Raw genomic sequence first — 26132 nt, 5'->3', positions numbered from 1 at the left:
AAAACATCATTTCAAGACATTGGAAAGTATTGAAAAACGACCGAATACTAGGCCCATTATTACCTAAACAGGCTGGTGTGATCTATAAGGGTGCACCATCGATAGGGAGTAGGATTGCACCGGGAGTAGTGGACCCCCCAAAGGTACCATCATTTTTCTTTGACCTCAAGGGTTTTTACCCTTGTAGGAAATGCGGGGTATGCAAAGTTAACGCTTGCAAATCCCGCAAAATCGATAACTTTGTGTCATCCTCAACTGGGAGGGAATATAAGATGAAACATTTCGCTACTTGCACTACTAAGTTCATCGTATACCTTATCACTTGTCCCTGCGGTAAGCAGTACATAGGGCGTACTATACGTAATTTTTCTATACGAGTGAACGAACATATTACAGCTATATTGAAAGGACGCACCAATCATAGTGTTCCCAAACACTATTTACACTATCATAATCAGAACCCTTCTGGAACGAAGTTTCAAATTATTGACAAATTCGTTCCTCACTGGAGAGGGGAACCAAATAAGAGGGGTGTCTCCAAACTCGAAACTTTTTGGATACACCTAATGAGGTGTTATGTGCCATATGGACTCAACGTCGAGTGGGATATCAACGCCTTTATTAATCAGTCTTAGGCGTGGGTATCCCCCCGATGGTCGTCCCTGATCATTTGTGGCCCATATGGTACCCCTCCACACTACCTAGATATATATATTCTTCTCACTGTTGTATCTTTCTTCAGCGTACCTATATGAGATTTATGAGTACTCCTTAGAGGTCCCTGACATACACTCTTTTCCTCCCTGTAGAACATGTTCTTAAGGATCTTTATTATCCTTATTATCTTTCTTATATAGGAGTTTCCAGAATCCTATTCAGGAATTCTTAGAATCTTGTTTAACATTCCTTCAGCCTCTTGGTTACATTTTTTATTCACATTTATATTTTATATATTTTTTATTCTAAGTTCGTCTTACCTTACATGCTACTGGGGTAGAGGAACTATAAAATCTTGATGCTTGATGTGAAACACTATCTCCATTTAGATGGTACTAACTCCTTAGCATCTCAGCTGTACTTACCTTACTCCATAGATCTTACTGTTACCCATATTTTTTGTATTGACACATTCTTTTAGGCTGACTAAGATTTTTTCTTTTTTTTCTTTTTCCTAATAGATGATTTCTCGATATGTAAAAGACTTTAATACATTTTAACATGTTCTGTGCTTTCACATACAAATTGAATTGTTTCAGATCTCTGCTATATAATTCGTGTAGGCTGTCTTATGTACAGGTTGCACAGATTCTTCGAATTAGTTATGTACCTTTAATATTTTTATTTTTATAATTTTTAAAAGAAAATGTCACATTGTATTATATTCCTGTCCGTTCTTGTGCACATGTAAATCTTTAATGGCCATATCTATTGTGCAAAGTACAGAGTTTTTTGAAGTGTTTTGGGGGAAGATTCCCGGGATCCAGCCCGTTTCATATGAAATTGGACCCTAAATACAACTAGGGACCGCAACTGCGTTTGCGTTCCAGCTCCTAGTATGCCAAGCTATCACTTCCTATCTCCTGTGATACGCAGGCCGTGAGCGGCCTTTCGTCACTCCTTGAGATATACGTCACGTGACCGACACGTGACGTTAGAGCCCAATAGGAGTGACGCCCTGCTGAGTGGATAGTGAAAGTGAGGCTTGGCTCTCTGAACAACCTCTCAGAGATGTGATTGGCCACAAAAATATCATGTGACCGTTGGTCATCTATGACGCCGCCGAACCCGGAAGTCATCTCGTGTAACAGCGCTAATCAGCTGTTACACTTCATTCAAAAGAGAGTATATAAAGCGCAGTTGTGTGGGGGGCTTATCCATACCCCAGCAGAAGCCTTGGAGGGCGAAACGCGTCGGGTCTCTATGTTTATACCCCACCACTACTCACTGCGCTGTTTTTAGATTATTTTTTAACCATTTTTTACTTGCATTTGTACTCTGAACCGAGTTTTTACCGCCCCTGTCTGTAAATTTTTCGGAGTATATATCTGAATAAAGTGTCACTATGCCTTTTTGAAAAATAAGGATTTACACCATGTGGAAGCCTTTTTCTTTCATTTATTCATTTACATACGGGATGGACCACTGAGGAAACGATCAACCGGCGATCGAAGCTGACCCGTGGATGTTCCTGTTTCCATACCAGCACATTATTTGAGGACCCCTGATGGGATTCTACACCAAGTCTTCTTACGGAGTACCATCCTACACCGCTTGACGGTACAAGCCTGTTTGACTCACCGCTAAGGGCCTGTGAGTCCACCTTCTCTGGTAAGGGCATCTTTTTGTCTTTTTTTATTGGTGTTGAAAATACCTACATAAGTGAAGGATTCATCCTTAAGGCTACCTTTCAACTTCCATATATGAAGCCGGCTTACATCTAAATGGCTGTGAGGTCCGCCTGAAGTATTGCACCTCTTCATCAAATAGACTTTTATTCTTTATACATTATATTTTTATTTGTTCACTCTTTTAGGATTTTGGACACTTTTCCTTTGAGCATTTTCACATATGGACAATATGTCCTTTATAGAGTTATACACCTAATATATTGGGACACTGCCTAATGTTTTTCTTTGAATACTGTTTGATTATGACATTTTTGCATTGTTGTTTTCTGATTAACCCAGGGTTTGCTTTTTAACATTTCACCCTTTTACACACTTAAAGTATTTACCAATATTTATTTGTATATATCCCTCGGGATATTGTAACACTTTAGGGTTACACACTTGTAGTTGCTTCTCTTACAGAGACCACTATTTTTCACTTATTTTGTTTTTCATTAGCGCCACACTTGATTATTATTTCTACATCTACAACGGTCAGATTGTTGTGTTGGCTGCTCCTTTTCGTTTAGTTTGGGAGTTGGCGCAATTTTTACACCTTCCTTATTTTTGGACTTGACCTATTTTTTGGCTTTTTTCCAGAAGTGATCATCTTGGCATTTCTCAAGAGGGCTGAGGGTGAGACAGGAGATTGCCTGCGGCCTAATCACCCTGATAGCGCCTCATCTCGAAAAGGCTAAGCAGGTTTGAGCCTGTTTAATGCCTTGATGGGTGACCACCTGGGAATACCAGGTGCTGTGGACTTCTTTTTTTTTTGTTTTGGACTTGACCTATTTTTTTGGCTTGTTTCCCGAGGTAACCATCTTAACGTTTCTCAAGAGGGTTGAGGGTGCTGAAGGAGATTTTCTACGGCCATATCAAGCTGAAAGTGCGTTTTCTCTGAGGCTAAGCAGGTTTAAGCCTGGTTAGTCCATTTATGGGAGACCACCTGGGAATAGCAGGTGCCATAGGCTTCTACTTTTTTTTTGGACTTGACCTATTTTTTGGCTTGTTTCCCGAGGTGACCATCTTGGTGTTTCTCAAGAGGGTTGAGGGTGCCAAACGAGCCTGCTTTCATCCACATCACTCTGAAAGTGGCAATCTCATCTGATCTTGGAGGCTAAGCAGGGTCAGGTCTGGTTAGTACCTGGATGGGAGACTGCCTGGGAATACCAGGTGCCGTAGGCTAATTTTTTAATTTTTTTTTTACTTGACCTATTTTTTGGCTTGTTTCCAGAGGTGACCATCTTGGCATTTCTCAAGAGAGTTGAGGGTGCCAAATGAGATTGCTTGCGTCCACATCACCCTGAAAGCGCCGTTCTCCTCTGACCTCGGAAGCTAAGCAGGATCGGCTTGCTTAATACCTGTATGGGAGACTGCCTGGGAATATCTAGTGCCTTAGGCTTTTTTATTTTTTTTTTTAGACTTGACCTATTTTTTGGCTTGTTTCCCGAGGTAACCATCTTGGCGTTTCTCAAGAGGGTTGAGGGTGCCAAAGGAGATCGCTAATGGCCACATCACCATGAATGCGCCCAATCTTGTCTGATCTCCGAGGCTAACCAAGATCCGGCCTGGTTAGTACTTGGATGGGAGACTGCCTGGGAATACCTGGTGCTGTTGGCTTCTTTATTTTTTTTTTTGGACTTGACCTATTTTTTGGCTTGTTTCCTGAGGTAAGCATCTTGACGTTTCTCAAGAGGGTTGAGCTTGCCGAAGGAGATTTCCTATGGCCACGTCAAACTGATAGTGCCCAATCTCAGAGGCTAAGCAGGTTCAAGCCTGGTTAGTGCCTTTATGGGAGACCACCTCGGAATACCAAGTGCCATAGGCTTCTTTTATTTTTTGGAATTGACCTATTTTTTGGCTTGTTTCCCGAGGTGACCAGCTTGGCATTTCTCAAGAGGGTTGAGAGTGCCAAAGGAGATTACCTACGGCCACATCACCCTGAAAGCATCTTATCTCTGAGGCTAAGCAAGTCGGGCCTGGTTAGTACCTGGATGGGAGACCGCCTGGGAATACCAGGTGCCGTTGGCTTTTTAATTTTTTTTTCTTGACCTATTTTTTGGCTTGTTTCCAGAGGTGACCATCTTGGCGTTTCTCAAGAGGGTTGAGGGTACCAAATGAGATTGCCTATGACTACGTCATACTGAAAGCGCTTGATCTCATCTGTTTTTGGATGCTAAGCAGGGTCGGGCCTGGTTAGTAGGGATGAGCCGAGCACCCCCCGGTTCGTTTCACACCAGAACTTGCGAACGGACCGAAAGTTCGCGTGAACTTTAGAACCCCATTAAAGTCTATGGGACTTGAGTGTTCGAAATCAAAAGTGCTAATTTTAAAAGCTAATATGCAAGTTATTGTCCTAAAAAAGGGTTTGGGGACCCGGGTCCTGCCACAGGGGACATGTATCAATGCAAAAAAAATTTTAAAAAATGGACGTTTTTTCGGGAGCAGTGATTTGAATGATCTTAAAGTGAAAAAAAGTGAAATATTCCTTTAAATATCATACCCGGGGAGTGTCTATAGTATGCCTGTAAAGTGGCGCGTGTTTCCCATGCTTAGAACAGTCCCTGCACAAAATGACATTTTTAAAGGAATAAAAGTCATTTATAACTGCTTGCGGCTTTAATGTAATGTCGGGTCCCGGCAATATGGATTAAAATCAGTGAGACAAACGGCATGGGTACCCCCCCAGTCCATTACCAGGCCCTTTGGGTCTTGTATGGATATTAAGGGGAACCCTGCACCCAAATTAAAAAAAGGAAAGGCGTGGGGCCCCCAGGCCCCATATACTGTGAACAGCAGTATACAGGTGGTGCAAACAAGGCAGGGACTGTAGGTTTGTTGTTAAGTAGAATCTGTTTGTAATTTTGAACTGGTACACTTTTAAAGTGTAGCTCCAGCCAAAAAATCTATTTTTACACTTTTTGGAAAACATAGGGAAGGGTTATCACCCCTGTAACATTTGTTTTGCTGTCTGTGCACCTCTTCAGAAGATTTCACCTCACTTTCTGTCCCAATGACAAATGTATTTTGAAAATGTGGGGTTTTTAGTGAAACAAGGATTGGTGATAAAGCATCGGTGAAGAGGAGACACGTTTTTCCCATATTAACTCTTACAGGAGAGAATTCTAGGGGTAGATTTCATCTCACTTCCTGTTGTCTCCTTCCGTTTGCAAGTAGGAGTCGTTTGTAAGTTGGATGTTTGAAAGTAGGGGCCTGCCCTATATACTCTGCAGAAATTTGGGCCTTAGGTGTTGGTGTTGCCACAACACTGTAAGTCCTCACAGTTACTCTTGGTGGGTGCTGGAACGGGCCCTGCTGTGAAATATTGGATCAAGAATTGTAATTACATGTTCCTGTTGAACAGGGGCAGAAAAATTGGGCCTTAGGCACTGGTGCCACAACACTGCAACCCCTCACAGATGCTCTAGTTGGAGCGCAGGAATGAGTCCTGCTGCAAAGTATTGTATCAAAAATTGTAATTATACGCCCCTGTTAAATAGGGGCTGAAAATTTGGGCCTTGGGCACTGGTACTGGTGCCACAACACTGCAACCCCTCACAGATTCTATAGTTGGAGCGCAGGAATGAGTCCTGCTGCAAAGTATTGCATCAAAAATTGTAATTATACGCCCCTGTTAAACAGGAGCTAAAAATGTGGGCCTTGGGCACTGGTGGTGGTGCCCAGAACCAAAAATGTTCTTACAAGCTATCAGCATGAAAATTGAGGAGGAAGAGGATTGTGACTCAGCATAACAGGATAGTCACTCAGCATCAGTATAGGCAGTCTTGAAGGGACCTCACATTAAAAAAAAAATCAATCAGTTATATCAGCATCGGGTGCTTGGTAGTTGGTGATCCAAGACTGATTCATTTTTATGAAGGTCAGCCGATCGACCGATTCGGTGGACAGGCGCACACTTTGATCAGTTACAAAGCCTCCAGCAGCACTGAATGTGCGTTCCGAAAGAACGCTGGATGCAGGACAGGCCAGTAGCTCAATTGCATACTGTGCAAGCTCTGGCCAATGATCCATTCTCAAGACCCAGTAACCCAGAGGATTTTCGGTGGGAAAGGTGTCCAAGTCTGATCTTGCCCCTAGGTAATCCTGCACCATGTGAATCAGACGCTGGCGATGGTTGGTGAAACCAATCAGACCTTGGGGCTGTGGACTAAAAAATTGTCTGAACGCATCGGTCAGACGGCCATCTTCCCCACCACTTCTTCTGTGACTGACCGAAGCCTCAGCAACACGTTGTTCAGGAGGACCAGGAAATTGTAACCTCCCAGGCTCTGGAAATGTGTTGCACAAACCTTTCTACAAGGCCTCCCGAAGATGTTTCATCCTCTGCTCCCTCTACGACGGCAAGATAAGGTCCGCAACCTTACCCTTGTAACATGGATCAAGGAGGGTTGCCAGCCAGTAATCATCCCTCCCCTTGATACCATGAATACGAGCATCCTTCTGCAGGGTTTGCAGGATCAGGGAGGCCATGCAGCGTAGGTTTGCTGAGGCATTTGGTCCAGAGTGCTCTGGGTCACTAAGGACGACATGATCCGCAGCCACCTCCTCCCAGCCACGTACAAGTCCATGGGTTTCTTTGGACTGTAAATGATCCCTTGAAGACTGCTGCAGATGCTGAGTGCCAGGCTCCACCTCCATGCTGACACAATCTTCCTTCTCCTCCTCCTCTTTCTGTGTGATCGGGGGGCATGCAGGAACACTGTCTAGATAAAGGGGCCCTTGAGAGGTAAGGAAGTCCTCCTCTTCCTCCCTCTGTTCTGCCTCAAGTGCCCTGTCCATTATTCCACGCAGCGTGTGCTCCAACAGGTGGACAAGAGTTACAGTGTCACTGATGCATGCACTGTCACTGCTCACCATCCCCGTGGCCTCCTCAAATGGTGACAGGACAGTGCATGCATCCCTGATCATAGCCCACTGGCGTGGGGAAAAAAAACAAGCTCCCCTGACCCTGTCCTGGTGCCATAGTCACATAGGTACTCATTGATGGCCCTCTGCTGCGTGTGCAGCTGCTTTAGCATGGCCAACATTGAGTTCCACCTGGTTGGCATGTCACAGATTAGGCGGTTCTTGGGCAGGTTAAATTCCTTTTGGAGGTCAGCCAGCTGAGCACTAGCATTATATGACCTGCAGAAATGCACACAGACTTTCCTGGCCTGCTTTAGAACATCCTGTAAGCCCGGGTACCTGCCCAAGAACCGCTGCACCACCAAGTTAAGGACGTGAGCCAAATAGGGTACATGGGTCAGTTGTCCCTGTCGGAGGGCGGAGAGGAGTTTGGTGCCATTGTCGCAAACCACCTGTCATGAAGATCCTGCCAGTAACCAGCGATCCAGGCGCACAGGAACACGGCCACGGCTTCCACTGCGCATGCGCGCGCGTTCATGGGTGCGGTCACGCACGGGCATGCGCGCGCACACTCCCGCTGTTGTCAGCCGGGCTATTTAAACCAGTCTGTCACACTTCATCCCCGCTGCCTGCTCTACAGCGTTCTGTGTGTGTTACCTGATCTGACCTGTGTATCCTGTTATCTGACCCGGCTTCCTGTTTGACCATTCTGCTATCCGCCTGCACCAGACCCTCTTGGCTTGCCTGACCATTCCTCTGCATTTCCCTTGGTACCTCTGCTGTCCGACCGATACCAACCATCGGCTTGTTGACCTCCGCTGTGTATACCAGCTTCCAGTCTGCTACCTACTGCTTGTTCCTGGTTCCAGCCCAGCATTCCAGGCTACTACCTGCTGTTGTTCCTGGTTACAGTCCAGCGTTCCAGTCTGCTACCTACTGCTTGTTCCTGGTTCCAGTCCAGCGTTCCAGTCTGCTACCTACTGCTTGTTCCTGGTTCCAGTCCAGCGTTCCAGTCTGCTACCTACTGCTTGTTCCTGGTTCCAGTCCAGCGTTCCAGTCTGCTACCTACTGCTTGTTCCTGGTTCCAGCCCAGCGTTCCAGTCTGCTACCTACTGCTTGTTCCTGGTTCCAGCCCAGCGTTCCAGTCTGCTACCTACTGCTTGTTCCTGGTTCCAGCCCAGCGTTCCAGTCTGCTACCTACTGCTTGTTCCTGGTTCCAGTCCAGCATTCCAGTCTGCTACCTACTGCTTGTTCCTGGTTCCAGCCCAGCGTTCCAGTCTGCTACCTACTGCTTGTTCCTGGTTCCAGTCCAGCGTTCCAGTCTGCTACCTGCTGTTGTTCCTGGTTCCAGTCCAGCGTTCCAGGCTCCTATCTGCTGTTGTTCCTGGTTCCAGTCCAGTGTTCCACTATCCGGCTCACTTACCTGTTGGGCTTCTGATCCTATCTGTATTCCAGTCTCTGCCTTCAGTCTTCTCTTCAGGTTCCTGACTCCAGAGGGTGCCACCACTACTGTACTTCCAGCAACCGTTGATCCTGCCAGGCACCCATACCACTCTTCACTCCTGGCCCTCTGTTTCCATTCCAGGGGAACGGGAGTGGGAGCTGTAAGGGAGGTCTTTCCCTGCACTTCAGGCTCACAACCTACCAGGTACGTGACAGTAGCAGACAGCCATGTCTGAGCCTGAGCAGGGAACGTCTCCCATGGAAGAACTCTGTGCACACCTGGCAGGATTGACTGAAGCAGTCAAGAACCTACAGCAAGGATACACCAGGCTGGAGGAACGAGTGTTAACCCTGTCTAATCCCATTGGGGTCCAGGGAGCTCCCTCTGCTCCTGCTCCTTCAGTCGGGCCTTCCTCAACGGTGGTAATGCTTCCTCCAGAACCTAAGGTTCCTACACCTGAACGTTTCTTCGGAAATCGCCATAAGTTCAGAGCCTTCCGCAACTCCTGCGAATTATTTTTTGCTCTTCAGCCACGTACCTTTTCCCTGGAGGCTACAAAGGTGGGCTACATAATTTCTCTACTCTCTGGGGACCCCCAAACCTGGGCCCATCGCCTCTTAGAACAGAAGGACATATCCCTGACCAATCTCTCCACTTTCTTTGACGCACTGGGTCAGTTGTATGACGACCCCCAGCTGTCCGTAACTGCGGATACTGCTCTGCATACCCTTCAACAGGGTCGCAGAGCAGCAGAGGACTATGTGGCTGAATTCAGGAAGTGGAGTGCGGATACTAATTGGAACGATGCGGCTCTCCGCTATCAGTTTTGGTTGGGACTTTCTGATCCGCTGAAGGATGAATTGGCCAGGGTGGGTACACCACAGACTTTAAATGCTTTAATCGATCTAGCCATCCAGATCGATCGACGCCTATGAGAGCGTAGATCTGAGAGAGCTATGGGGTCTTCTCGTCCAACTTGGGTTACCCCTAAGGTTCCCCATCATTCTTCACCAACACCACCCACCTCTACGTTTAACTTACCGGAGCCAATGCAACTGGGAGTCCTGCGGCCTTCGCTCACCCAAGAGGAACGACAGCGTCGTCGAGCAAATAATTTGTGTCTATATTGCGGGGAACCTGGGCACTATGTCAGGAACTGTCCCCTAAAACCCCGTAAGTGTTTTTCTCTATCTACTGACTATGTGAACCCCCTGGTTAAAAATACCACTCACCTTGCTCTTCCTCTTCTGCTACAGCTTCCAGGAAAGACTCTACAAATAACCGCCATTATTGACTCGGGAGCTTGCAGCTGTTTCATGGATTCTCTTTTTGCCTCCCAACACCAAATACCTTTGTCGCATAAAGCCCATGGACTCTCTATTCATCTAGCTGATGGAACCGCTATAAAATCTGGACCAGTTACTCAAGAGACTATCCCAATACCCGTTTCCATTTTCAACGTCCATCAGGAACAGCATTATCGCTTCACCCCTGTTCCCCATAATTCTCGGCATGCCATGGTTACAGGCTCACAATCCGGACATTAACTGGAACACGGGTGAGGTTACCTTCTCCTCTCCGTATTGACAACAGTTCTGCAAAACTCAGAATACCCAGGAGAGCCCTACTTTGCTATGTCTAGATACAGACCCCAGTCTACACCCCTCCATTCCTGCTGCCTATCATGACTTTTTGGACGTATTTAGCAAGCAGAAGGCAGAGGTGTTACCCCCTCACCGGACCTATGACTGTCCCATTGAGTTACTTCCCGGTGCTGAAATTCCTTTAGGAAGAATATTTCCCTTAACTGAAGTGGAACAAGGGGCGTTGAAAGAATACATTGATGAAAACCTTAAAAGAGGCTTCATTCGTCCATCCACGTCTCCCGCAGGTGCAGGCATCTTTTTTGTGCAGAAGAAAGATAAAACCCTCAGGCCTTGTGTGGATTACTGCGAACTAAATAAGATCACTGTGAAGAATCAGTACCCTCTCCCCCTAGTACCAGAACTGTTCCAAAGACTGGGGACGGCCACCATATTTACCAAACTTGACCTCCGCGGGGCCCACAATTTAGTTCGTATTAGGGATGGAGACGAATGGAAGACCGCTTTTCGTACCCGCTATGGACATTTTGAGTACCTCGTGATGCCTTTCGGCCTGTGCAATGCCCCTGCTACATTTCAATACTTTATTAATGATGTGTTACGTGATTTTCTAGACCTGTTTGTCATTGTCTATTTAGACGACATATTGATTTTTTCTTGTTCCCTTGAATCCCATCGCAGGCACGTCAGAAGTGTGTTGGGCCGACTTCGACAACACGGTCTATATGCAAAGGCTGAAAAATGTGAATTCGAACAGGAAAGTATTCCATTTTTGGGGTTAGTCATTTCGAGTAAGGGCATTAAAATGGACCCTCAAAAGGTCAGTGCAGTCCTAGATTGGCCAGTCCTGACAGACAAAAAAGGAATCCAGCGATTCGTTGGATTCGCTAATTTTTACCGTAAATTTATTAAAGGGTTTTCAGCCATCATTACACCCATCACACAACTAACCAAACAAGGTACACGCTTCCATTGGTCTGCTGAAGCTCAAAAGGCTTTTGAGACCCTCAAGGGCCTTTTCACCTCCGCCTCTGTACTAAAGCATCCAGATTCCTCTCTGCCATTTATACTAGAAGTGGACGCATCTGAAATTGCAGTAGGGGCAGTGTTGTCCCAAAGACAGGGAACTAAGGCCCTGCTGCATCCTGTGGCCTTCTTTTCTCGTAAATTGTCCACGGCAGAGAGAAATTATGATGTAGGTGACAGAGAGTTGTTGGCAATCAAGTCAGCATTGGAGGAGTGGCGCTATCTGTTGGAAGGTGCCGCTCATCCAGTCTTAATTTTTACAGATCATAAGAACCTGGAGTATTTGAGATCGGCAAAGAGGTTAAAACCACGTCAGGCCAGGTGGGCTCTCTTTTTCTCCAGGTTCTCCTTTCACGTCACTTACCGCCCTGGTTCCAAAAATACCAAACCTGACGCCTTATCTAGGATGTTTCACAAACCCCAAGAGATTTCCCCTCCAGACACCATCCTGTCCCCGGGGAACTTTCTTTTACTTCAGGGAGATCTACTCTCTCAGATTAAACAGGCTTCCGCAGGATTAGAATCCTCCATTAGAACAGGGCTTCAGGTTAAGGATGGGTTACTGTGGCATGAGAGTAGGATCTTTATACCTGAAACATTACGAGTTTCAGTACTAGAGCTCTGCCACGATCATGCGCTGGCTGGGCATTTTGGCGTAGCTAAGACCACTGATTTGGTACAGCGTGCCTTCTGGTGGCCTCAGCTACGCAAGGATTGTAAAGAGTTTGTAGAGTCCTGTACCACCTGCATTAGGAACAAAGGGCACAAAACAAAGGCATGGGGTCTACTAAAACCCTTGCCTGTCCCAGATAGACCCTGGAAAATGCTCTCTATAGACTTTATTGTAGAATTACCCCCGGCTGGGGGCTTCACCTCAATCTTTGTCATAGTGGACCGGTTGTCGAAGATGGCTCACTTTGTCCCAATGAAGGGCACTCCTTCAGCTACAGAAACAGCACAAGCATTCATTAAAGAGGTCATCAGGCTCCATGGGGTACCAGTCAATATCGTTTCAGATCGAGGGGTACAATTTACCTCTCGATTCTGGAGGGCTTTGAGTAAAACCTTGAACATTGAACTTTCATTTTCATCAGCTTATCATCCCCAGACTAATGGGCAAACAGAAAGAACAAACCAGACCCTTGAACAATATTTGCGCTGTTTTTCTTCCTTTGCCCAAGATGATTGGATTTCTGTTCTGCCATTGGCCGAATTCGCTTATAACAATTCTATTCATTCTGCTATCAAACAGACTCCGTTTTTTGCAAATTATGGCTTCCACTCTTCATTTTTACCTAACTCTCTTCCAGAATGCACGGTACCCGTAGTCCAGGAGAAATTGGATTTCTTTACCTCTAACAACCAGGTTTTACAGGACACCATGACCAGGACCCAGGAGTATAATAAAGCAACCTTCGATAGGAAAAGGCGAGGTGAGCTCTTACTTGCACCTGGGGATCAGGTATGGTTGTCCACAGTAAACCTCAGGTTGGCTTGCCCTTCCAAGAAATTGGGTCCCAAGTTTCTTGGACCGTTTTCTGTTAAACAGAGAATTAATGAAGTTGCATATGAACTTGAACTCCCGGATTCACTAAAGGTACATCCAGTTTTTCATGTGTCCTTGCTCAAACCATCTATTGCCAACCCTTTTCCAGGTCGAAGTACGGATCCTCCTGATCCAATCTTGGTAGATGGGGAGGAGGAATTGGAAGTGGAGGCTATCATGGACCATAGGAAAAGAGGTACCCAGAATCAATTTTTGATAAAATGGAAGGGGTTTGGCCCAGAGGAGAATTCTTGGGAACCAGAAGATAATATTCATGCTGAAGATCTGTTACAAACTTTTAAAAGATCCCATCCAAAGAAATTTTCTCAAAGGGGCATCCGGAGGCTGCCCCTTGGGTGGGGGCAATGTCATGAAGATCCTGCCAGTAACCAGCGATCCAGGCGCACGGGAACACAGCCACGGCTTCCACTGCGCATGCGCGCGCGTTCACGGGTGCGGTCACGCACGGGCACGCGCGCGCACTCCCGCTGTTGTCAGGCGGGCTATTTAAACCAGTCTGTCACACTTCATCCCCGCTGTCTGCTCTACAGCGTTCTGTGTGTGTTACCTGATCTGACCTGTGTATCCTGTTATCTGACCCGGCTTCCTGTTTGACCATTCTGCTATCCGCCTGCACCAGACCCTCTTGGCTTGCCTGATCATTCCTCTGCATTTCCCTTGGTACCTCTGCTGTCCGACCGATACCGACCACCGGCTTGTTGACCTCCGCTGTGTATACCAGCTTCCAGTCTGCTACCTACTGCTTGTTCCTGGTTCCAGCCCAGCGTTCCAGGCTACTACCTGCTGTTGTTCCTGGTTACAGTCCAGTGTTCCAGTCTGCTACCTACTGCTTGTTCCTGGTTCCAGTCCAGCGTTCCAGTCTGCTACCTACTGCTTGTTCCTGGTTCCAGTCCAGCGTTCCAGTCTGCTACCTACTGCTTGTTCCTGGTTCCAGTCCAGCGTTCCAGTCTGCTACCTACTGCTTGTTCCTGGTTCCAGTCCAGCGTTCCAGTCTGCTACCTACTGCTTGTTCCTGGTTCCAGCCCAGCGTTCCAGTCTGCTACCTACTGCTTGTTCCTGGTTCCAGCCCAGCGTTCCAGTCTGCTACCTACTGCTTGTTCCTGGTTCCAGCCCAGCGTTCCAGTCTGCTACCTACTGCTTGTTCCTGGTTCCAGTCCAGCGTTCCAGTCTGCTACCTACTGCTTGTTCCTGGTTCCAGTCCAGCGTTCCAGTCTGCTACCTACTGCTTGTTCCTGGTTCCAGCCCAGCGTTCCAGTTTGCTACCTACTGCTTGTTCCTGGTTCCAGTCCAGCGTTCCAGGCTCCTGTCTGCTGTTGTTTCTGGTTCCAGTCCAGTGTTCCACTATCCGGCTCACTTACCTGTTGGGCTTCTGATCCTATCTGCATTCCAGTCTCTGCCTTCAGTCTTCTCTTCAGGTTCCTGACTCCAGAGGGTGTCACCACTACTGTACTTCCAGCAACCTTTGATCCTGCCAGGCACCCATACCACTCTTCACTCCTGGCCCTCTGTTTACATTCCAGGGGAACGGGAGTGGGAGCTGTAAGGGAGGTCTTTCCCTGCAATTCAGGCTCACAACCTACCAGGTACGTGACACCACCATACCTGCCTTAAGCTGGCGTGGCATCAACCACCTCTGAACCTGCCCCTGCAGAGCTGACAGAATCTCTGCCCCAGTGTGGCTCCTGTCCCCCAAGCACACCAGCTCAAGTACTGCATGGCATCTTCTTGCCTGCGTGCTTGTGTAGCCCCTCGAACGCTTACGGAGCAATGCTGGTTCCGAGGACAAATCAGCACAGGAAGAGGCCATGGAGGAAGAAGAAGAGGAGGGGGTGGAGGAGAGAGGTGTGGCAGAATCACCACTAGTAGAATTTTGGAGGCGTGATGGTGGAACAACCTCCAACACTACCGCACCCTGTCCTGCATCCTTCCCAGCTGCCAGAAGAGTCACCCAGTGCACGGTGAAAGATAGGTAACGTCCTTGTCCATGCCTGCTGGACCATGAGTCAACGGTAATATGCACCTTACCGCTGACTGCCCTGTCCAGCGAGGCCAGGGCATTGCCTTCCACATGCCGGTAGGGAGCCAGAATCGCCTTCCATGAGAAAAAGTGGCGTTTGGGAACCTGCCACTGAGGAACCGCACATTCCACAAACTCAGAGTCTACCAACTGAAAAGGCAGCAGTTGAAGTGCTAGCAATTTAGCCAAGCTAGCATTCAACCGCTGGACATGTGGATGGCTGGAAGTAAACTTCTTTCGGCGGTGCAGCAGCTGGGGCATGGAAATTTGCCTGGTACAATCTGACTTCGGTGTACCGATAGCAGATTGCCCACAAGTACTTGGCTGTGACACACCTAATTTTACACCTTAATTCCTCTCAGTGCAGGTTTCAGAGAGGACTGAAGGTATAGTGGGGTTGGAGATCCCAGCTGATGAGGAGCAAGGAGAGGTCCGCTTTGTTCTTTGGTGTTGGTCTTTTAGGTACATTTGCCAACGAACTGCATGGCAGGTTGACATATGTCTGTTCAAGCATGTGGTGATGTTTAGGCCACGCGAGATACGCCTGAGACATATGTTGCAAATAGCAGCGATGGGATCTGATGCACTCATGCACTCATCTCAAAAAAGGCCCTCACCAAAGAACTTTTGGAATAACACGCAAAGACAGCAGCGCCCTGCACATGCGGAGCTCTGCGGTGTGATGCAGTCAGTGTGCTGCCCTTAAGCTGGCCCCTGGAGGGCATCCTGCCTCATTGGAGATGTGCTTCCTCCTCCTCCTCTCTCCTATCAGGCACCCACGTGGAGTCAGTGACCTCATCTTCCCCTCTCTCCTCATCACTGGAGCAAAGCTGGCAGTATACTGCAGCTGGGGGAACATGACTGCTAGATTGCTGTCCTTCTTGGGCACCCCCTCTCTCTGGGCTCACGTTACTGCCTTCCTCTAGCTGGGTAGCATCATCGGAGCCTTCAAAACACTGGGCATCCTCCTGGAGCATGTACCCAACACTGTGGTCAAACAGTTCGGGGGACTCCTCAGAAGGACATGGTGGGGCTAGGGAAGGAGAGACTGATGCCATTGAGCCGAGGGAAGAGGCCCCGTTGGCAGCTGCTTTACCAGACAAAGTACCCTGAGCCTGGGTGAGAGAGAATGAGGAGGATGAGGATGGCTTGGTCATCCACTCTACCAAGCCTTCCGCATGTTGCGACTCAACAGGGCCAGCTGCCGAAAAAAAAGGACAAGCGTGTCCCACGGCCACGTGCTGATGAGGATGCACCTACTCTATGAACAGCACTGTTGCCTCTAGACACAGCCTGCTTGCCCTCTTTTTTTGGCTTGTGACTGTCTGCCTTTCCTTGTTGGCCTTCCAGACATACTAATGCCCTGCAATGAGATGTAGCTGCACAAAGCTGGAATGTATATATACTGATACTGCAGCTAGCAAATTCAACTGTGCAGAGGACACAGTACACTAACTGTAAATACTGTTGCTGCCTGTGGTATTAATAGGATCAGAACAACAGCAATTGTCCTCAGGTAGCTTTAGGTGCACACTGTGCAGAGGATACAGTACACTAACTGTAAATACTGTTGCTTCCTGCCTGTGCTATTAATAGGATCAGAACAACAGCAATTGTCTTCGGGTAACTTTAGGTGCACACTGTGCAGAGGGCGCAGTACATTAACTGTAAATACTGCAGCTGCCTGCTTGCGGTACTAATAGGATCAGAAGAACACCACCAATTTTCTTCAGGTAGCTTTAGGTGCACACTGCGCAGAGGACGCAGTACACTAACTGTCAATACTGCAGCTGCCTGCCTGTGGTACTAATGGGATCAGAAGAACACCACCAATTTTCTTCAGGTAGCTTTAGGTTCACACTGTGCAGAGGACACAGTACACTAACTGTAAATACTGTAGCTGCCTGCCTGTGGTATTAATAGGATCAGAACAACAGTAATTGTCTTCAGGTAGCTTTAGGTGCACACTGTGCAGAGGACACAGTACACTAACTGTAAATAATGTAGCTACCTGCCCGTGGTACTAATAGGATCAGAAGAACACCACCAATTTTCTTCAGGTAGCTTTAGGTGCACACTGTGCAGAGGACACAGTACACTAACTGTAAATACTGTAGCTGCTTGCCTATGGTACTAATAGGATCAGAAGAACACCACCAATTTTCTTCAGGTAGCTTTAGGTGCACACTGTGCAGAGGACACAGTACACTAAATGTAAATAATGCAGCTGCCTGCCTGTGGTACTAATAAGTTTAGAAGAACACCACCAATTTTCCACCACCAATGGGAGACCGCCTGGGAATTCCAGGTACCGTAGGCTCCTTTTTTTTTTTTCTTAGACTTGAGCTATTTTATTGCTTGTTTCCCAAGGTGACCATCTTGGCATTTCTCAAGAGGGTTGAGGGTGACACAAGAGGTTGCCTAAGGCCACATCACTCTGAAAGTGCCCAATCTCAGCTTACCTCGGTGGCTAAGCCACGTCAGTCCTGGTTAGTACCTGGATGGGAGACCGCCTGAGAATAGCAGGTGCTATAGGCTTCTTTATTTTCTTTTGGACTTGACCTATTTTTTGGCTTGTTTCCCAAGGTGACCATCTTGGTGTTTCTCAAGAGGGTTGAGGGTGCTAAAGGAGATTGCCTTTATCCACATCACCCTGAAAGCGCCGTTCTCATCTGTCCTTGGAAGCCAAGCAGGGTTAGGTCTGGTTAGTACCTGGATGGGAGACCGCCTGGGAATATCAGGTGCCGCAGGCATCTTTTTTTTTTTTTGAACTTGACCTATTTTATGGCTTGTTTCCTGAGGTGACCATCTCAGTGTTTCTCAATGGGGTTGAGGGTACCAAAGGAGGTTGCCTATGTCCACATCACCCTGAGAGTGCCAGATCTCATCTGACCCTCAGAGGCTAAGCAGGGTTGAGCCTGGTTAGTACCTGCATGGGAGACTGCCTGGAAATACTAGGTGCCGAAGTTTCTTTTTTTTAATTAAGGGGGATGAGAGGGTGGAGACGTAGTTGCAGTTGCTGCCACTGTCAACTCCCGTCTCGACCTCCCAAAGTAGGAAAGAGGTGGGACTATTCCAGTACTCAATATTGGTATACAGTAATAGGTATAAGGATGAGTTAAAAATGTATAAAAATTCAATTTTAATGGAAAAAAAATGATAAAAATACAATTACAATTACAATTGCAATTACAAACAACATCACTACATATAATCATAAAAGGGAAATACCACACAGTCTAAGCAAGTGGATTCCGCAAGGTTTTAGATGAGGAGTGTATATATAGCTTTGAATCTCGACCGGTTTCGCGGTTAACACCGCTTCCTCAGGAGAAGCATATCTAGAACATGATATAAGATGGCTTTAATATATAAAGGTATATACAATAGATTATTGCAGCAAAACCATAACAACCATTATCAAAACACTTATACAAATGGGGTAAAGATAAGAACAAACTCACCCAATCAGGCGGTTTCCGTGGGCATGCAGGACCCAATATAAATCCCCCGCAGCGGACACAGGGGATGACAGACAGCCTCTAATGGGTAAGGATGGAATTAAACAGACTGTAAACAACACGGTACTGGTGATATCATAAAAGGTGTGCCGTTATCCTAAAATTACAATAGACCCCAGGTGGTGGTGTAGGAAAGAGGGACAGAAGGAAAACCAGTGGGATGGGGAAGGGGAAGAGGGGGACCTGAAGATAAGGAAAGCCAGACACGGAGGGGAAGATAAGAACAAGGAAAAAGGGAGGGGGAAGAGGGGGGGAAACCAGAAAGGGGGGCAAGATGAGGATCAGGGGAGAAGGGAAAGGGGAGGAAGGGAGGGGAACAAGAAGGGAAGAAACAGGGGGAAACAGGGAAACAAAGTGTGGGAAGGAAGGGAGGGGACGGAGGTGGGGAAGAGGCAAGCGGAAGGGGAACAGGGGGGAGGGGGATGGGAAGGGAAGGGGGGAGGGGGCAAAGGAAAGGGGGGAAAAACAAAAGAAACACCACCCAAAGAGGTACTAGGGGCTATAAGGTTAATAAAGTTTGAGAGGCTGCACACTCAGTAACAGAAGCTGGCACTCACCAACTGTGAATTAGGGTACTGTGTGACGCTTGAGTTGTAATTGATGCAGGAGTTCCACTCATAGAAGACATAGATAAAGGGAATAGTGTGGAGCCATGTAAGGCACCACAAATTCAGGCACCTGAGTTAATAGGCTGGTGGGCACATCACATTAAGGCCAGTCCAGCTAGAGGCAAAATTGTGAACATCTAGATTAACCAATGACATCAATATAGATTTTTTTTGGACTTGACCCGTTTCTCAAGAGGGTTAAGGGTTCCAAAGGAGATTACCTACGGCCACATCACCCTGAAAGCGCCCAGTCTTTTCTGACATCGGAAGCCAAGCATGGTCAGGCCTTGTTAGTACCTGGATGGGAGACTGCCTCGGAATACCATGTGCCAGAGGCTTCTTTTTTTTTAGTTTGGACTTGACCTATTTTTTGGCTTGTTTCTCGAGGTAATCATCTTGGCGTTTCTCAAGAGGGTTGGGGATGCTTGCGGAGTTTACCAATGGCCATATCACCCACAAAGTGCCTGATTTCAGAGACTAAGCAAGTTTGAGCCAGGTTAGTGCCTGGATGGGAGACCACCTGGGAATACCAGGTGCCACAGGCTTCTTTTTTTTTTGTACTTGACCTACTTTTTGTCTTGTTTCCCAAGGTGACCATCTTGGCGTTTCTCAAGGGGGTTGAGGGTGCCAAAGGAGATCGTTAATGGCCACATCACTATGAAAGCGCCCAATCTCGTTTGATCTCGGAGACTAACCAGGATCGGGCCTGGTTATTACCTGGATGGGAGACCGCCTGGGAATATCAGGTGCCGTAGGCATCTTTATTTTTTTTTGGACTTGACCTATTTTTTGGCTTGTTTCCCGAGGTGACAATCTTGGTATTTCTTAAGACGGTTGAGGGTGCCCTAGGACATTTCCTATGGCCACATCAAACTGAAATCTCAGAAACTAAGCAGGTTCAAGCTATATTAGTGCCTGGATGGGAGACCACCTGGGAGTACCAGGTGCCCGCGGACTTTGTTTTTTTTTTTTTTTTTTTTTTGGACTTGACGTATTTTTTGGCTTGTTTCCCGAGGTGACCATCTTGGCGTTTCTCAAGAGGGTTGAGGGTGCCAAAGGAGATTGCCTACGCCCATATCCCCCTGAAAGCGCCCAATCTCGTCTGATCGTGGAGGCTAAGCAGGGTTGTGCCTTGATGGGAGACTGCCTGGGAATACCAGGTGCAAAAGGCTTCTTTTTTTTCTTTTTTTGGACTTGACCTATTTTATGGCTTGTTTCCCGAGGTGACTATCTTGATGTTTCCCAAGAGGGTTCCAAAGGGGATTGCCTACGACCACATCACCCTGAATGCACCCGATCTCATCTAATATTTGAGGCGTAAGCAGGGTCGGGTCTGGTTAGTACCTGGATGGAAGACCGCCTGGGAATCAGGTGCCGTAGGCTTCTTTTTTATTTTTTTGGACTTAACCTATTTTTTGGATTGTTTCCCCAGGTGATCATTTTGGTGTTTCTCAAAAGGGTTGAGGGTGCCAAAGGCGATTAATTACAGCCACATCCCCCTGAAAGCATCTGTTCTCAGAGACTAAGCAAGGTTGGGCCTGGTTAGTACCTAGATGGGAGACAGCCTTTGAATACCAGGTGCCGTAGGCTTCTTTATTTTTGGACTTGACCTATTTTTTGTCTTGTTTCGCCAGGTGACCAGCTTGGCATTTCTCAAGAGGGTTGAGGGTGCCAAAAAGATTACCTATGGCCACATCACCCTGATTGTGCCTGATCTCATCCGATTGTGGATGTTAAGCAGGGTCGGGTCTGGTTAGTACCTGGATGGGGGACCACCTGGGAATTCCAGGTGATGTAGGATTCTTCTTTTTTTTTTTTTTGGGCTTGACCTATGTTTTGGCTTGTTTCCTGAGGTGACCATCTTGGCGTTTCTCAAGAGGGTTGAGGGTGCCAAAGGAGATTGCCTATGGCCACATCAAACTGAAAGCATCTGATCTAGGAGGCAAAACAAGGTCGGGCCAGGTTAGTACCTGGGTCCTCATCGGAATACCAGGTGCGGTAGGTTTCTTTTTTCTTTTTTTTTTTAACTTGACCTATTTTTTGGCTTGTTTCCCGAGGTGACCATCTTGGTTTTTCTCAAGAGGATTGAGGGGGCCAAAGGAGATTGCTAACGGCCACATCAGCGAGAAAGCATCTGATCTCGGAGGCTAAGCAGGGTCAGGCCTGGTTAGCACCTGGATGGGAGCCTGCTTTTTTTTTTGGACTTGACCTATTTTTTATCTTGTTTCCCGAGGTGACCATCTTGACATTTCTCAAGAGGGTTGAGGGTGCCTAAGGAGATTGCCTACGGCTGCATCACCCTGAAAGCACCCAATCTTGTCTATTATTTGAGGCTAAGCAGGGTTCGGCTTGGATAGTACCAGGATGACAGAATGCCTGGGAATACCAGGTGCCGTAGGCTTATTTTTTATTTTTTTGGACTTGACCTATTTTTTGGCTTGTTTCACAACATGACCATCTTGGCATTTCTCAAGAGGGTTGAGGATGCAAAAGGAGATTGCTTATGGCCACATCACTTGAATGCGCCTCATCTCGGAGGCTACCTGGGGTCAGGCCTGGATAGTATCTGGATGGGAGACCGCCTCGGAGTACCAGGTGCCGCCATAGACTTCTCTGTATTGTTTTTGAACTTGACCTATTTTTTGGCTTGTTTCCAGAGGTGACCATGTTGGCGTTTCTCAAGAGGGTGCCAGAACAGATTGCCTACGGCCACATCACCCTGATAGCACCTGATCTCATCTGATCTCGTGATGCTAAGAAGGGTCGGGCCTGGGTTAGTACCTGCATTGGAGACCATCTGGGAATTCCAGGTGATGTAGGCTTCTTTTTTTTTTTTTTTTGGACTTGACCTATTTTTTGGCTTGCTTCCTGAGGTGACCATCTTGGCGTTTCTCAAAAAAGTTGGGAGTGCCAAAGGAGGTTGCCTACGGCCCCTTCACACTGAAAGCATCTGATCTAGGAGACTAAGCAGAGTCAGGCCTCGTTAGCACCTGGATGGGAGACCGCCTGGGAATACCATGTGCTGTAGGCTTCTTTTTTTTTTTGACTGACCTATTTTTTGGCTTGTTTCCTGAGTTGACCATCTTGGCGTTTCTCAAGAGGATTGAGGGGGTCAAAAGAGATCGCTAACCGCCATATCAGCATGAAAGCGTCTGATCTCGGTAACTAAGCAGGGTCAGGCCTGGTTAGCACCTGGATGGGAGCCAGCTTTGGAATACCATTCTTTTTTTCTTTTTTTTTGGCTTGTTTCCCGAGGTGACCATCTTGGCATTTCTCAAGGGGGTTGAGGGTGCCAAAGGAGATTGCCTACGGCCACATCACCCTGAAAGCATCCGATCTCGGAGGGCGGAGGGTAATCAGGGTCTAGGCCTTGTTAGTACCTGGATCGGAGACCGCCTGGTAATACCATGCCATAGGCTTTTTTTTTTTTTTTTTGGACTTGAACTATTTTTTGGCTTGTTTCCCGAGGTGACCATCTTGGCGTTTTTCAAGAGAGTTGATGGTGCTAAAGGCAATCGCCTACAGCCACATCACCCTGTAAACATCTGATTCTTGGAGGCTAACCAAGGTCGGGTCTGGTTAGTATCTGGATGGGAGACCGTCTGGGAAATACGAGGTGCCTTAGGCTTCTTTTTTTTTTGGACTTGACCTATTTTTTGGCTTGTTTCCCGAGGTGACCTTCTTGGCGTTTCTCAAGAGAGTTGAGGGTGCCAAACAAGTTTGTTTACATCCACATCACCATGAAAGCACTGATCTTGCCTGATCTCTGAAGGCTAAGCAGGGTCGGGCCTGGTTAGTACTTGGATAGGAGACCACCTGGGAATACCAGCTGCCGAAGGCTTCTTTTTTTTTTCTTCTGGACTTGACCTATTTTTTGTCTTGTTTCCCGAGGTGACCATCTTGGCGTTTCTCAAGAGGGTTGAGGGTGCCAAAGGCAATTGCCTACGGCCACATTACCCTGAAAGCGCCTGATCTCGGGGACTAAGCAGCGTTGGGCCTGCTTAGTACCTGGATGAGAGAGCACCTGGGAATACCAGGTGCTGTAGGCTTCTTTATTTTCTTTTTGGACTTGACCTATTTTTTTGCTTGTTTCCCGAGGTAACTATCTAGTTGTTTCTCAAGAGGGTTGAGGGTGCCAAAGGAGATTTACTACGGCCACATCGAAGTGAAACTGCCACATCTCGGAGTCTAAGCAGATTCAAGCCTGGTTAGTACCTGGTTGGTAGACTGCCTGGGATTACCAGGTGCTGAAGGCTTTTTTTTTTTTTGGACTTAACCTATTTTTTGGCTTGTTTCCCGAGGTGACCTTCTTGGCGTTTCTCAAGAGAGTTGAGGGTGCCAAACAAGTTTGTTTACATCCACATCACCATGAAAGCACTGATCTTTCCTGATCTCTGAAGGCTAAGCAGGGTCGGGCCTGGTTAGTACTTGGATGGGAGACCGCCTGGGAATACCATATACCAAAGGCTTTTTTTTTTTTTTTTTTTTGACTTGACCTATTTTTTGGCTTGTTTCTCGCCGAAGTGAACATCTTGACATTTCTCAAGAGGGTTGAGAGTTCCAAAGGAGATTGCCTATGGCCACATCACCCTAAAAGTGCCGATCTCATCTAATATTGGAAGTGCAAGCAGGGTCGGGCCTGGGTAGTACCTGGATGGGAGACCGCCTGGGAATACCAGGTGTCGTAGGCTTCTTTTTTATTTTTTTGGACTTGACCTATTTTTTGGCTTGTTTCTCTTGCCAGCTTGGCGTTTCTCAAGGCTTCCTTTTTTTTTTTTGGAATTGACCTATTTTTTGGCTTTTTTCCTGAGGTTACCATCTTGGCGTTTCTCAAGAGGGTTGAGGGTGCCAAAGGAGATTGCTTACGTCCACATCACCCTGAAAGCTCTGATCTCGGCAGCTAAGCAGGGTCGAGCCTGGTTAGTATCTGGATTGGAGACCGCCTGGGAATACCAGTTGCCTTAGGCTTTTTTTTTTTTTTTTTTTTTATCTTGACCTTTTTTTTGGCTTGTTTCCAGAGGTGACCATCTTGGCCTTTCTCACGAGGGTTGAGGGTGCCAAAGGAGATTGCCTATGGTCACATCACCCTGAAAGCGACTGATCTTTTTTGTCTTGTTTCGCCAGGTGACCAGCTTGGCGTTTCTCAAGAGGGTTGAGGGTGCCAAACGAGATTACCCATGGCCACATCACCCTGATTGCGCCTGATCTCATCTGATCGTGGATGTTAAGCAAGGTCGGGTCTGGTTAGTACCTGCATGGGAGACCACCTGGGAATTCCAGGTGACGTAGGATTCTTCTTTTTTTTTTTTTTTGGCCTTGACCTATGTTTTGGCTTGTTTCCTGAGGTGACCATCTTGGCGTTTCTCAAGAGGGTTGAGGGTGCCAAAGGAGATTGCCTATGGCCACATCAAACTGAAAGCATCTGATCTAGGAGGCTAAACAAGGTCGGGCCAGGTTAGTACCTGGGTGGAAGACCTCATCGGAATACCAGGTGCGGTAGGTTTGTTTTTTCTTTTTTTTTTAACTTGACCTATTTTTTGGCTTGTTTCCCGAGGTGACCATCTTGGTTTTTCTCAAGAGGATTGAGGGGGCCAAAGGAGATTGCTAACGGCCACATCAGCATGAAAGCATCTGATCTCGGAGGCTAAGCAGGGTCAGGCCTGGATGGGAGCCTGCTTTTTTTTTTTTGGACTTGACCTATTTTTTGGCTTGTTTCCCGAGGTGACCATCTTGACATTTCTCAAGAGGGTTGAGGGTGCCTAAGGAGATTGCCTACGGCTGCATCACCCTGAAAGCACCCAATCTTGTCTATTATTTGAGGGTAAGCAGGGTTTGGCTTGGATAGTACCAGAATGACAGAATGCCTGGGAATACCAGGTGCCGTAGGCTTATTTTTTATTTTTTTGGACTTGACCTATTTTTTGGCTTGTTTCACAACATGACCATCTTGGCATTTCTCAAGAGGGTTGAGGATGCAAAAGGAGATTGCTTATGGCCACATCACTTGAATGCGCCTCATCTCGGAGGCTACCTGGGGTCAGGCCTGGATAGTATCTGGATGGGAGACCGCCTCGGAGTACTTCTCTGTATTGTTTTTGAACTTGACCTATTTTTTGGCTTGTTTCCAGAGGTGACCATGTTGGCGTTTCTCAAGAGGGTGCCAGAACAGATTGCCTACGGCCACATCACCCTGATAGCGCCTGATCTCATCTGATCTCGTGATGCTAAGAAGGGTCGGGCCTGGGTTAGTACCTGCATTGGAGACCACCTGGGAATTCCAGGTGATTTAGGCTTTTGTTTCCTGAGGTGACCATCTTGGCGTTTCTCAAAAAAATTGAGAGTGCCAAAGGAGATTGCCTACGGCCCCTTCACACTGAAAGCATCTGATCTAGGAGGCTAAGTAGAGTCAGGCCTGGTTAGCACCTGGATGGGAGACCGCCTGGGAATACCATGTGCTGTAGGCTTCTTTTTTTTTTTTTTGACTTGACCTATTTTTTGGCTTGTTTCCTGAGGTGACCATCTTGGCGTTTCTCAAGAGCATTGAGGGGGTCAAAAGAGATCGCTAACCGCCATATCAGCATGAAAGCAACCGAATCTCGGAAGCTAAGCAGGGTCAAGCCTGGTTAGCACCTGGATGGGAGCCAGCTTTGGAATACCATTCTTTTTTTCTTTTTTTTGGCTTGTTTCCCAAGGTGACCATCTTGGCATTTCTCAAGGGGGTTGAGGGTGCCAAAGGAGATTGCCTATGGCCAAATCACCCTGAAAGCATCCGATCTCATCCGATTTCAGGGGGGGAGGGTAATCAGGGTCTAGGCCTTGTTAGTACCTGGATCGGAGACCGCCTGGTAATACCAGGTGCCATAGGCTTTTTTTTTTTTTTGACTTGAACTATTTTTTGGCTTATTTCCCGAGGTGACCATCTTGGCGTTTCTCAAGAGGGTTGAGGGTGCCAAAGGAGATTGCCTATGGTCACATCACCCTGAAAGCGACTGATCTCATCTGATCTCGGATGCTAAGCAGGGTTGGACCTGGTTAGTACCTGGATTGGAGACCGCCTGGGAATTCCAGGTGCCATAGGCTTCTTTTTTGTTT

General features: G+C 47.2%; 5 pseudogenes; all 5 read left to right on the top strand.

Annotated features, from left to right (window-relative positions):
- Positions 1–20722: 20722 nt before the first annotated feature.
- LOC141124811 (5S ribosomal RNA) lies at positions 20723–20841 on the top strand (annotated as a pseudogene).
- Positions 20842–21741: 900 nt separating this feature from the next.
- On the top strand, positions 21742–21862 carry LOC141125066 (5S ribosomal RNA; annotated as a pseudogene).
- A 1750-nt stretch (positions 21863–23612) lies between these two features.
- On the top strand, positions 23613–23731 carry LOC141125087 (5S ribosomal RNA; annotated as a pseudogene).
- A 482-nt stretch (positions 23732–24213) lies between these two features.
- LOC141125101 (5S ribosomal RNA) lies at positions 24214–24332 on the top strand (annotated as a pseudogene).
- Positions 24333–26001: 1669 nt separating this feature from the next.
- On the top strand, positions 26002–26120 carry LOC141125073 (5S ribosomal RNA; annotated as a pseudogene).
- Positions 26121–26132: the final 12 nt, after the last annotated feature.

Source organism: Aquarana catesbeiana, linkage group LG01 (genome assembly GCF_042186555.1).
Source record: "Aquarana catesbeiana isolate 2022-GZ linkage group LG01, ASM4218655v1, whole genome shotgun sequence".
Taxonomy (NCBI): Eukaryota; Metazoa; Chordata; class Amphibia; order Anura; family Ranidae; genus Aquarana; species Aquarana catesbeiana.
The sequence above is the reverse complement of the archived record's forward strand: the minus strand, read 5'-3'. Positions and strand labels throughout refer to the sequence as shown.